Source organism: Helianthus annuus, chromosome 4 (genome assembly GCF_002127325.2).
Source record: "Helianthus annuus cultivar XRQ/B chromosome 4, HanXRQr2.0-SUNRISE, whole genome shotgun sequence".
Taxonomy (NCBI): Eukaryota; Viridiplantae; Streptophyta; class Magnoliopsida; order Asterales; family Asteraceae; genus Helianthus; species Helianthus annuus.
Window position 1 is genome coordinate 147782046 of NC_035436.2, and position 6074 is coordinate 147788119.

A 6074-nucleotide genomic window follows, 5' to 3' on the forward strand; every position below is an offset into this window, starting at 1 on the left:
CTTCTATTTCCATGGCCACCCGATTTTCAATAGCAGGAGCCAGGATATGGATGATAGGGATACTTATATCTTCTGGAATCTTCAAGGATGATCCTAGGTTGGCCAATGCATCAGCCCCTGTGTTCTCCTCCCTTGGTACCTGTGTCAAGCTGAAAGAAACAAAAGAGAGTGCCAATTCTTTGACTATCTCTAAATATTTGGTTAGTTTTTCACCTTTAACAGCATAGGATCCGTTAAAGTGATTAGTGATCAATAATGAATCTACATATACTCTAAGATACTTTACCCCCATATCCTTAGCAATTTGTAAGCCAGCAATTAAGGCTTCATATTCAGCCTCATTGTTAGTTGCTTGGAACTCACAGGCTATGGAGTGGGGTATTATGTCCCCCTGTGGCGATTTTAGTAGGATCCCTAGCCCTGTGCCTTTCATATTTGAGGATCCGTCAGTGTGTAGTATCCAAGGATCCTTGGTCTCATCCAGCTGCTGGACCTCCAATTCTGCTTCTTTTTGTAGATCACTACTGAAATCAGCCACAAAGTCAGCTAGTGCTTGAGATTTAATAGCTGTTCTTTGTTCGTATCTTATATCATGGGCACTAAGCTTTACTGCCCACTTAGCCATTCTCCCTGACATATCTGGTTTCCTGAGGACATTCTTAATTGGAAAATTAGTTCTAACAACAATAGTATGGGTTTCAAAATAATGTCTTAACTTAGTCGATGCCATGATTAATGCAAGGATAAGTTTTTCGAGGTGTGAGTACCTGGATTCGGCATCAAGTAGACTTTTACTTACATAGTAGATAGGATATTGTGTACCTTCGTGATCCTTAACAAGGACAGCACTTACAGCGGTTGAGGATACCGCCAGATATAAGGATAACACATCTCCTTTTTCCGGTTTTGCTAATGCTGGTGCTGAGGACATATACTCTTTTAGGGCTTGTAAAGCATTCTCATGCTTCTCAGTCCATTCGAACTTCTTATTCTTCCTTAGGATATCATAAAATTCTCTGCATTTCTCTGAGGATTTCGATATGAACCTGTTCAAAGCTGCTATCCTGCCTGTCAGTCTTTGAACATCCTTGGCATTGGCAGGAGATTTGATATTTATTAATGCTTTGATTTGTTCCGGGCTTGCTTCAATGCCCCTCTGGGTTACCATGTATCCTAAGAACTTTCCTGCCTTAACACCAAAATGGCATTTTGAAGGATTAAGTTTCATGTTGTAATTATCAAGGATATCGAATGCTTCTTCTAAGTCCCTTAGGTGATCCTCAGCTTTCTTTGACTTGACCACCATATCATCTATGTACACCTCCATAGTTTTTCCAATTTGATCTTTGAACATCATATTTACCAGCCTTTGATATGTTGCACCTGCATTTCTTAGTCCAAAAGGCATGGCAATATAACAATATAAACCGGTTGGGGTCATAAAGGCTGTATCCTCTTGGTCAGATGGTTCCATCTGAATTTGTTGGAATCCAGATGATGCATCCATAAAAGTTAACAGTTCATGCCCCGCTGTTGCATCCACCATGGAGTCAATGTGGGGTAATGGGAAAGGATCCTTGGGACATGCCTTATTCAAATTAGTGAAATCGACACATACCCTCCACTTTCCGTTTTTCTTTTGGACAACAACCACATTGGCTAACCATTTTGGATACTTTACCTCTCTGATCATACCTGCTCGAAGTAGTCTCTCTACTTCTTCTTGGATAATGGCATTCCTTTCTGGTGCAAACTTCCTCCTTTTTTGATGGATTGGTTTGATAGACCTGTCAATGCCAAGTTTGTGAGTAATAATATCCTTAGATATACCTGTCATATCTTCATGTTTCCAAGCAAAGGTAGATTTTCTTCTTTTGGGGAAGGATATCATGTCTTCTTTCATCTTGCCAAGGATCCCTGATCCAATATAGATTTTTGATTCAGGATCACTAGGATCCAAGAGGATTTCATCTACATCTTGTTCCCTTGCCTCCAAGACATTCCTTGGAGGATACTGTAATTGCTATTGCTCCCTTGGCTTCGAGGTTGGTTTCATGGATGAGGTATAGCAATCCTTAGCCTCTTGCTGGTCACTGTCGATCTTGATTATCCCCCATGGGCTAGGGAGTTTCACACATTGATGGTAGGTAGATGGGACTGCTTTCATATCATGTATCCAGGACCTGCCAAGGATAACATTACAACAAGATAAACAGTCAATGACACAAAATTTTTGATAATTATGTAATCCTTCCACGTAGATTGGGAGTTTAATGTCCCCCAGAGTTTTCTTCGTTTCTCCACTGAATCCCACAAGCACGGAGGATCTTGGTGTGATGTCTGATTCTGGGATACCCATTTTCTTTAGAACATCAAGCTGGATAATGTTTACTGAGCTTCCTCCGTCGATAAGGATCTTGTGCGTTTGCCGGAGGTGCTGGAGCCTTTTCAGGGATCCTTTCAGGATCTTGGGTCCTTTGCTTTTTTCTCCCCAATAACTCTTTTAGATGCCCCTAGCTTAGCAGGTATCCGATTTCTTTTCTTAAGGCTATGCAATCTTCAGTTAGATGCCCGAAATCCTCATGGTATGCACACCATTTTGACTTGTCTTTAGTCCCGGACGGTTTATCATTCTTCCTGGGCCACCTAGCTTTTTCACCTAGATTCTGCATTGCAAGGATTAGTTCATGATTATCAACGGAAAAACAATATTCTGAGATTGGAGGATATCCTTCATCATCCTCTTCTTGGTCAACAGCATGCACATTCTTGTTCTCATTTCTATGGTAGGATTTGAACTTGTTGCTCTTGAAGGAGGATCCTTGCTTATCTTGTTTTGAGGATCCTACTTGTCTCTCCTGGATCCTCTTGTCATCCTCTAGCCGGATAAACCTGAGTGCTCGAGTTCTTACTTCATCTAAATTCCTGCATGGTGTCATAACAAGATCATCATAGAATAATGAATCCTTAAGCAGTCCCATTTTGAAGGCTTCAACAGCCGTAGCCATATCCAAGTTGGGAATGTCCAAGGATTCTTTACTAAATTTAGTTATATAATCCCTTAATGATTCATTATGATTTTGAGTTATCCTGTACAAATCACTAGTTAATTTTTCAAATTTTCTGCTACAAGAGAATTGGTTATTGAATAAATTAACTAAATTGGCAAATGAAGTAATAGAGTAAGGGGGAAGACTTAGCAGCCACTTAAGAGCTGATCCAGTAAGAGTGGATCCAAATCCTTTACATAGGCATGCTTCCTTCAATTTTTCTGGGATAGGATTGATCTCCATCCTCTGGAACACTTGAGATCATATCTTTCAGCTTCTGCAACTCCCTGGCCATAGCATGATTGGTACCTGTATCCTGCATGAATCCATGGTTAGTGGTAGGGTAATTGTTTAAAGTGTTACCTCCCATTGGGTTCAAGTTAGGGAATCCATATTGCTGGGGTTCTGGAACAACGGAGGGACCAGTGGAAGCAATGGTCTGCATTGGAATGAAGTCTCCTTGATGGACATCTAGACTTCCTGTTTGCAGATTTTTTAGGGATCCTGGTATCTGGAAGGATCCTGGTGTCTGGGATGATCCTGGAACGAAGGAGGATCCTTGAACCTGGGATGATCCTGGAACAAAGGAGGATCCTTGAACCTGGGATGATCCTGGAACAAAGGAGGATCCTTGGCCCTGGAATGATCCTGGAATAAAGTAGGATCCTTGAAACTGCTGTGTCTCCGGATAGGCTCCCAAATTCCTGATGGATCCCATGTACTGAGGATAGGATCCTACAGGCTGAAAATGTGAGCCTGACGTCTGAGTCATTGCTGCCGAGTTGAGATGTGATCCTCTTGACTCCCCTATGATTTGCACGTCCGGGATCCCTGATGGCTGGGAAGTGATCATTGGAGTATCAAAACTCAAGGATTTGGGCATCAGTGGAGAATGATCCTCTGCCGCTTTCTTTTGTCTTTTGAGATCTCCGATTTCCCTGAGGATCCTTTCGTTAGTTTCATCTTGCCGCTGCATACGATCCTTCATCTGCAAAATTAAAGCAAATACATCACTAGTACTGGGAATAGAAGAATTCATAGCAGAAGAAGATAGAGGTTTAGAGAAAGTGGGAGTTGATCTCTTCTCAGTATTTTTCTGAGATCCTGCCGGTGGAGGAGGCAAGGTGATCTCTGATGAGGTGACTGCAGACATCGCCGTGGACGTGTTCTTCAATGATGAAGCCATGTAACTCTTTCAAATGATTTTGAACAAAAGATTTTCTTATGAATGAAGCACCAATGGCCCCACGGTGGGCGCCAAACTGTTTTGGTCAAAAATCACACAAGGATAATGTAACCAAACTTTATGTAAACGGGGTATGATGCTTGGTTAATTATGAAAGTAAAGGATCACTTTTGTGATAAAAGATGCAAAGACACGATGATTTATACGAGGAAAAAGCCCTTGATCAATGTATGATCTCCGGCATAAAAAACCTCGGGTGATGGCAACTACCGATCACCAACTTCAATATATGAAAAATATGATTACAACTTTGGATGATAATGAGCTGAGTACAAGGATCGCTATTGCTTTTGGTGTCTAAGTGTGTGAGAGTTGCGTCGTATGTCGTGTGTGTTCTTCCGAATGAGGAAGAGTGGTATTTATACAAGTGTAGGTGACTTATTTTAGGTAAAAGGACTAATTATCAGCTCATTACCCCTTTAGAAACAAAGACAATCTAGCCTAAATTGCTGCCCATGAATCAAGCCATGTTTCCATATCCTGTGCAACGTCTTTCTTCAATTAAGCTCTTGCCATATTTGTGAAGACGCGTCCCTGGATCATGATGTCTAGAGCATATCCTGCTAGATGTTCCTGCAAAACAATATTGTATTAAGCGGAAGTGGCCGTTAGTATGAGGATCACCATAATGTCCCATGATCCTGATCCTGAAGTTCTGCTGAGGATCACTGTCTGCCAAAGAAACAAGGATCACTGGTTAGGATCATGTGTAAGGATCACCTATAATAAAAATCCAGCCCTAACACCACAAATGTCGGATCCTCCTGAAATAAAGTTAATTATTTTGACATCCGCAGGAGGTGATGCTGCTCGTTCAGGATCTTTCTCAGTATCCTGAACCTTATTCTTCTTGTTTTCCCAGATATCCTTTGCTTAAGAGATAACTTATTTCTTTCCTCAGGGCAATGCAATCCTCAGTAACATGTCTGAAATCCTCATGGAAGGCACACCATTTGGAGTTATCCTTCCAATCAACTTTTTGTTGATTCTTCCGAGGCCACCTGGCTTTGTCTCCTAAACCCTGCATAGCATACATCAGTTCAGGTATATTAACAGAAAAACAGTATTCAGATAATTCAGGATACTCCTCAGGATCCTCGTCTTCAACAGCATTCACTTTCTTATTGTCATTTCGGCCATATAGCTTTGAGCGATATGGTTTATACGAGGATTCTGATTTCCTGTTGGTTGACTCGTAGGTTGTGGGCGAATTCATTCTCTCTTGCATCTTTTTGTCATCCTCCAGCCGAATGTATCTCAATGCCCTGTTACGAGCTTCATCCAGATTCCTGCAGGGATTCATTACAAGATCCTGGTAAAATTGAGAATCTTTCTACAATCCCATCTTGAAAGCCTACACAGCTATTGCAACATCAAGGTGCGGGATATCTAAGGATTCCCGGCTAAACTTATTCACATAACCCCTCAAGGATTCTTGAGGTCCTTGAGTTATCCTGTAAAGGTCACTGGTCAGTTTCTCAAAACTCTGGCTGCAAGAAAACTGACTATTAAATAAATTAACCAAATGAGCAAACGAAGTAATAGAGTGAAGAGGAACATTTAACAGCCATTTTAAGGCTGGTCCTGTCAAGGTAGAACCAAAACCCTTGCACAAGCATGCTTCCTTGAGATCTAGAGGGATAGGATTAATTTCCATCCTTTCCCTATATTGGGCGATATGCTCCTCAGGATCCGTAGTTTCGTCATAAAGTTTCATATTAGGGGTTTGAAATCTTTTTTGGGATTTCAGCATCACAAATGGGATATGCAAACCGCGA